General features: G+C 46.6%; 1 long non-coding RNA gene across 1 annotated transcript; it reads right to left on the reverse strand.

Annotated features, from left to right (window-relative positions):
- Positions 1-3,132: 3,132 nt before the first annotated feature.
- Gm38910 lies at positions 3,133-5,904 on the reverse strand. Its single transcript, XR_869496.1, has 2 exons — positions 3,576-5,904; positions 3,133-3,442 (listed from the first exon to the last, which is right to left on the reverse strand). It is a non-coding gene; the product is annotated as a predicted gene, 38910 (long non-coding RNA).
- Between the last annotated feature and the right edge of the window lie 938 nt (positions 5,905-6,842).

The following is a 6,842-nucleotide window of genomic DNA, read 5'->3' on the forward strand; positions in this document are numbered from 1 at the left end:
GTTATCTTTTCATCAACTCTGCTTCAAGTCTCTGCCAGATGCAAGAGGAGGTGGCTGACACCTTCTGCAGCCAGCTCTGGGCATAAATGTCCGCCACACTCATCTGAATTGTCTCCGTTTACTTCCATGCTGCTGGATGAATATTAATAGATGTCATAGAACCCGGTTATGAAAACAGCATCCATTATTAAACATTTGTAAAGTGCTTTACAGCCACTTTGGTGTGGCTCATAAACACCTCCAAAGTACTGATACCCCCCCCGCCCCCCCCCCCCGCCTCCACCACCACCACCCCCGCCCCCATTTTAGAACTGAGAAAATTGAGAAGGAACTAGGAGATTAGGTGGCTCGCCCAGAGCTAGGAGTGGAACATAAATTTTAAGGTCTGTTGTTTATGCGCTGAGGCCAGCCTGCCCTTTGGAATCATTACCATTTTAAAGTATTTGGCCCTGGGTTGAGTGAATATTAAGCAGTAGATCATATTTCAGCCTGGCAGGCGCGAAAGTATTGTTTTTGGTTTGTTTTTCTAACTTTTAGTAGGGGACATATGGGTTGCATTAACTCTACGATGGAGCGCAATTTCAAAGATAGTTTCTCTTCCAAAAAAATTTTCACCGTCGTTTAGCATTTGAAAGTTCAGCCCATGCCATCAGCCTTCTTGTTTTTCTCAAAGTTTTTGCCTTTTGCAGGGAAGTGGGTGGGAGGTCACAAATCTAGCCAGGAGTATAGTTTGTGATTGTGGCTGGGACTGTGGGTGGGGAGAGGATTGGAGACAGAATGGACAAAATTCCTCTCAGGCAAGGCCTGCCTGCTGGCCTTTCCTTCTTCCCTTCCCTTCCCTTCCCTTCCCTTCCCTTCCCTCCCCTTCCCTTCCCTCCCCTCCCCTCCCCTCCCCTCCCCTCCCCTCCCCTCCCCTCCCCTCCCCTCCCCTCCCCTCCCCTCTCCTCCCCTCCCCTCCCCTTCCCTCCCCTCCGCTTCCCTTCTCTTCTCTCTTTTCTTTCTTTCTTTTTTCCTTTCTTCCTTCCTGCTGTCTTTCCTTTCTTCCTTCCTTTCTTTTTTCAGTCTTTTTCTGTCTTTCCTTCCTTCTGTCTGTCTTTCTTTTTCTTTCTTTCTCATGCTCTTATCCCCATCCAAAGTCTTAAGATTGGGAACTGAGATTTATAGCACCTAGTTAGAAAATAAGGATGCTTGTCTCGAAGGAAGGGAGGATGGGAAAGAATGAGTTTTGGTGGCTCCTTGCTATCTGGAAAAAAAAAAAAAAAAAAAAAAAAAAAAAAGCAGCTGTCCCTGTGCCTTGTGTCTGCCACTCTTGTGTATTTAAGAAGGAGAATCCTTGGCAACAACATTTGATCTGGTTGCCACTGTACCTGGTCAGCCCGGCACAGAATGCCCTCCTGGTTAGGGGGCTTAGCTAAGGTCAGTACATTCAGCATTACATATGCAGTTTCAGTGACCGTAAAATAATAGGGCCAGGAAGGTCGTTCAATTGGTGTTTGTCTAGCAGACACCAACCAGATTTTGGTGGGCACACAGGATGAATAGGAGTTCAAGCGCCTCCTTGACTACACAGAGAGTTTAAGGCCAGCCTGAGATAGATGAGGCTCTGCCTCAAAACGAACAAAATAAATAACAATATGCCTTTGCCTGCTGTGGTTCCTCTGTCCGGTCCCGCATACCTTGTCTTAGCCACTTAAGAGCATAAGCGCTGCTCCAGATTACAGTCCCTCCATTGCCATTTCTGTTTTCTTCGTTTTGTTCTCTTACTTGCTTGGACCCCACCCAGTAGGTTAGAGTGGCTGGCCTGTGAGCCCCAGGGATCTACCTGGTTTTGCCTCCACAACACTGGAATTATGATTATGAAGTTCTTTTTTTTTAAAAAAAGATTTATTTATTATATATAAGTACACTGTAGCTGTTTTCAGACATACCAGAAGAGGGCATCAGATTTCATTACAGATGGTTGTGAGACACCATGTGGTTGCTGGGATTTGAACTCAGGACCTCTGGAAGAGCAGTCTCTGTTCTTAACCACTGAGCCATCTCTCTAGCCTGGTTCTTGTTTTTTAAAAACACATTTTTTGGGGGGATTGAATTTACAAGGCTACCCCATTACCATATCCCCTTTTGTTGGAGACAACATTTTGGTTTCCAGTAAAGAGGGTTCAGTTATCATGGCTGGAAAGGCTGGTTGTGGGAGTAGTGGGAGTGCAAAGCTGCTAACATCTGGGTAGATCAGAGAGCAGAGAAAGTCTGCCCACATTCCCTAACTCATATACTTCTTGTCTGACTACATCTGCGTTTCCTTTTGTGCCTTGAAAAGGAAACCCAGTAGCTGTCACAGTGCTGGGCGCCTAAAGGTGTCAAAGTTAACCACAAGGTTTCTCCCTGGCTTGCTCCCTCCCTCCCTCCCTTCCTCTCTTTCTTTCTTTCTTTTCCGACACTGGAATTGAACTTAGGGACTCAAATATCCTAGACAAATACTCTATCACCATACTATATTCTGTCCCTCCTCCACTTTGTGGTGATGGTGCTGGGAATCAAACCCATGGCCTGGAAGAAACTAGGTGAATGCTCTACCATTGAGCTATATCCCCCAAGCCCTCTAATCATTATGTATTGATCACCAATTCAATGCAAAGGCTATCATAACTCAAAGGCAGATAAAGCAAGGATGTAAGGGTGGTGGACCAGGTCAGACAAGTCCTGCAGCTCTCTAAGCTGTGTTTTTCTCACCCTTTACAACATATAATTAGGATCAAATGGGGTGGAAGGAGAACGCACTCTAGCCACAGATGGCAAACGATAAATGGCTCTAACAGATGAAACGCGTTGTAAGATGACTGCCAACCTTCCAGACACTTTTCAGATTGCCAGGTAGAAAAGGTAGCCACATGAAAAGGCAAAACCAATCAGGCTGGGTAGCACATGCCAACAGTCGAAGCTACTTTTGAGGAGGCGGGAAACCATTTGACCAAAAAAAGTGAAAGTTGGTATCAAGATGTTGAGGCAGGAGGATCTCTGTGAGTTTGAGGCCAGCCTGAACTACACGAGACCAGGAAGAACAACAGTCACCTTGGAAGAGCATAGACATAGGGGTAATACGTGATCTTGGTTTTAAAGATGAGAGGAAACTTGCCAGGTACAAAAGGAAAGTTTATTTACAAGCACACTGGGTATCTTGACTTGTCTACGGATCAGGCATGTTAAAGAAGTGGTGGGAAGGGCTGGGTACTTAAATCTCAGATCTTGTGGGAGGGAGGCAGATGGTACCACCTTCTTTCTTTGGCCAGCATGTAGGGAACAATAGAGTGCTTGCCTAGAGTACTGCTTACTTTTATGTCAGCTTGGCACAGCTAGAGTCATCAGAGAGGAGGGAGTCTCAAGTGAGAAAGGCTTCAAGAAGCAGTGTATACAGTGCCCACAGTCCATGTGAAGGATCCACCTGGGGGGAGATATGCAAGAACTCCTAGATGCTTCGCCACTGACTCTACAGACCACCTACCTACATGGGATGGGAGGAGGGAGAGGGTGTGCTGGCCATTGTGGCCTTTCACTCCAAAGTGCCGGTGCTGTACCTGCTGACAGAGTTCATGGTCCCGACTACCAAGATGTCCTCGGAGTGCCGCAGGAATGTCAGGTGGGCAGAACACAGCAGCCTTAATAGAGTGAGAAGTCCAGGGAGAGAGCCGGGCAGCCTCTGCCTGTAGCCAATGATGGTTCTTTCCATCCAGGTGTGGGCATAGAAGACTGAACCACGGGGCATGTTCTGTTCAAGGCCAGCAAGCCAGGTACCTCCTGTGTCCACAGGAAAGCCTGTGTCCTAGCAGAGCCGCAGGCTTTCTATGGGAGTAAAAAGCCAAGACACCTGACCAGTGCCTGTTATGAGCTCTTTATAAGCCATATTCAAAAACCTTTTGTTTTGCAGGATAGCTTCATTTGTCATTTAATATTAAAAACGAAAGTGTCTGCATTGAGAAAAGAAAATTAAAGGCTGTAGATGAGTCAGGTGTGGTGGCACAGCCCTGAAAACCCAATACTGAGGAGGTAGAACCAAGAGGTTCAGGAGTTCAAGGCCAGCCTCAGCTATAGAATACTTACAAAGCTAGTTTACTCTACCTGAGACCTGGTCTCAAGAATTAAACCAACAAGAATGCCGTTAATCCAAGTGCTTCCTTACCAGACACCGGCAGAGCCTGGCCTCACAGCGTCTCTTACCTAAGCTATGGATGGCTACAGCCTCCTCTCTGATTGCTTCATTTACGAAGCATTTAGGAGAAAGCATTTTGGATGCTTGTGCAAGCTTGTAATCCCAGATGTTCAGGAGGCTGATCTGAGTCAAGAGGATGGCGAGTACAGGACCCGCCTGACTGCAGAGCTGAATTTAAGGCTAGCTGGGGCAACTTAGCAAGACCTTGTTTCAAAAGGAAAGGAAAGGGGTAGGGCTGCTCAGTGGTCAAAGTTGAGAGGAGAAAAAAAAAAAAAGAGGGGGAGCAAGTTGGTAGAATGCTTGCCTGGCATGCACAAAGCCCCTGGGTCCCCATCCTAGCCCGGCCTAACACCAAGCACCATGGCGTACATCTGCAATCTCAGCACTCAGGAAGCAGAAAGGAGGGGGGTCAGAAGTTCAAGCACATCCTTGCCTACGCAGCCAACTGGAAGCCAGCCTGGACTCCATGACCCCATGGCAAAGAGACGGAAAAGAAGGAAGAGAGAGAGGGGGGAGGGGGAGGGAAAGGAGACATTTAGAGCCAGGCGTTGTAGAACATACCTGTAAGTCTATACTTCTAAACTGAAGGCAGGAGGATTGAGAAACCGTGGTCAGCCTGGGCTAGAGTGAGAACTCAAAAAGAGGAAGAAAAAAAGCAAGTCTTTCATCCCAGGAAAGGTGGGCACTAAGTGGAGGCAAGGAGGCAGGAGGCAGCTTCCATAAACATACAGAGAGAGCCTTTCTCTTTCCTCTCCAAGCCCACTAACGAGGAGGGGAGCCGTTTCCAACTCCCAAGGCACTTGGTTACAAATCTGATTCTGCTCTACAAGTGGATATTCAAAAAGCTGCTTGTTCAACCATCGCCAGGCTTTATTTATTCAACCTCCTTAAAGCTTGTGTAAGCTCCTTGGAGAGCTGTGTCAAGCTGGTAAATTGGAAAATACATGAAAAAAAAATGGACTTTCAATAGGCCAGCTTTTCTCTCAAATTCGTTTTACCCAGACTGTGGTGGTGGTGGTGGTGGGGGGGAGGCAGTTATTAGGAGAATGGAGGGGAAGAAGGCCTTGAGGAAAGAGGAGGTGAGGAGAGAAGAGGTGAGGAGGAAGGGGAGAAGCCCTTGGGTCATTTTCTCCTTCTGCCTTCCTGGCTACCCTTGTTAATCAGCTACTGCCCTCTAGTGCTTGCTGTTTAGGTCACATGTGAAGTCCAAAGTGTGTGTGTGTTCAGTGTATGTATGTGCCAGATTGTATGTATACATATACACATATAGGTACCTGTGCGGGGCCAGAGGGGATGGATGTTCGATCACCTGGAACTAGAGTTACAGATGGTTACAGCTGTAGGCTGCCGGCAGCTGAACCCCAGGCCTGTGTAAGAACAGCAAGTGCTCCGAACTGCTGAGTCAGCTCTCCATTTTTACCTTTAAAAACCACGTTTAGGGCCTTAGGAAAATAGCTCAGTCAGGAAAAGGCTGAGATCAGATCCCAGCAGCCACTTAAAAAGCAGGTGTGATGGTGCATTCTGGAATCCTAGCACCGGGGAGGTGAGACAGGGGGATTCCTGGAGCTCACTGGCCAGTTAGTCTTGACAAACGGTAAGCTCCATATTCAGCAAGAGCTTGGATTAAACAAAATAAATAAGGCGTAAAGCAGAGTGGTGGTGGCGCACACCTTCAATCTCAGCACTCAGGAGACAGAGGCAGGGGGATCTCTGTGAGTTCCATGTCAGCCTGGTCTACGAAGCTAGTTCTAGGACACACACACACACACCAAACCTGTCTTGAAAAAGAAGCTAAATAAATAAATATATAGGTGAATCGTAGAGGAAATGACCTGTGTTAGTATCTTGACTGTCAACGTGACACACCTAGAAAGACTGTCTCCTCCATGATATTGACCTCTGTCTGATGGATGAAGGAGGGGGACCCAGCTCACTGTGGACAGTACATCTCTACACAGATGAACCTGGGCTATATAAGAAAGGAGCAAGCCCATCCGCAGGGGTTCTCGTGATTTCTGCTTCAGTCCCTGCTTTAGTTGCTGCCCCGTTTCCCTCATTGGTGAGGTTTGACCAGGAAATGTTGCTTGGTCATGGTATTCTTCACAAGAACAGTGTCAAACTAGACACCACCTGACACTGACCTCTGGTCTCTACATACGTGTGCAAACACAAATATGTACTAACCTGTTTATATCTGGATGGTTCTACCATTCTTGTATAGCCAATAAGCACATTGAAATCCAGAGATGAGAGGTCCAACGGACCCAGATGGTCTTCTCCACTCTTAGTTACCCTAACCCCACTTGTCTGGCAAAATCTCTTCCTTATCAACATTTCCCCAAAATTGCAGAACGCAACCAATAAAAAGTATAGTATACTAATCAAAATGCTACATATTACTTCTGATATCATTCCCAGTGAACCTGTAATTGATGGTTGTTCAAGTTTAGATAGTCATAAGTAATGTCAGAAATTTTTAGACTTGGTACAATTTTAGAAAATGTTAGCACTTTTTAAAAAAAAGTTAGGCCTAATCCTAAATCCCTTGTTTGGCTGTGTATAAGAACTAATTAACTAGCCAGTCACGGGGTGGGGGAGGGGAGCACATACTTGTAATCCCAGATCTTGGATGGCA

Source organism: Mus musculus, chromosome 6 (genome assembly GCF_000001635.26).
Source record: "Mus musculus strain C57BL/6J chromosome 6, GRCm38.p6 C57BL/6J".
Classification (NCBI taxonomy): Eukaryota; Metazoa; Chordata; class Mammalia; order Rodentia; family Muridae; genus Mus; species Mus musculus.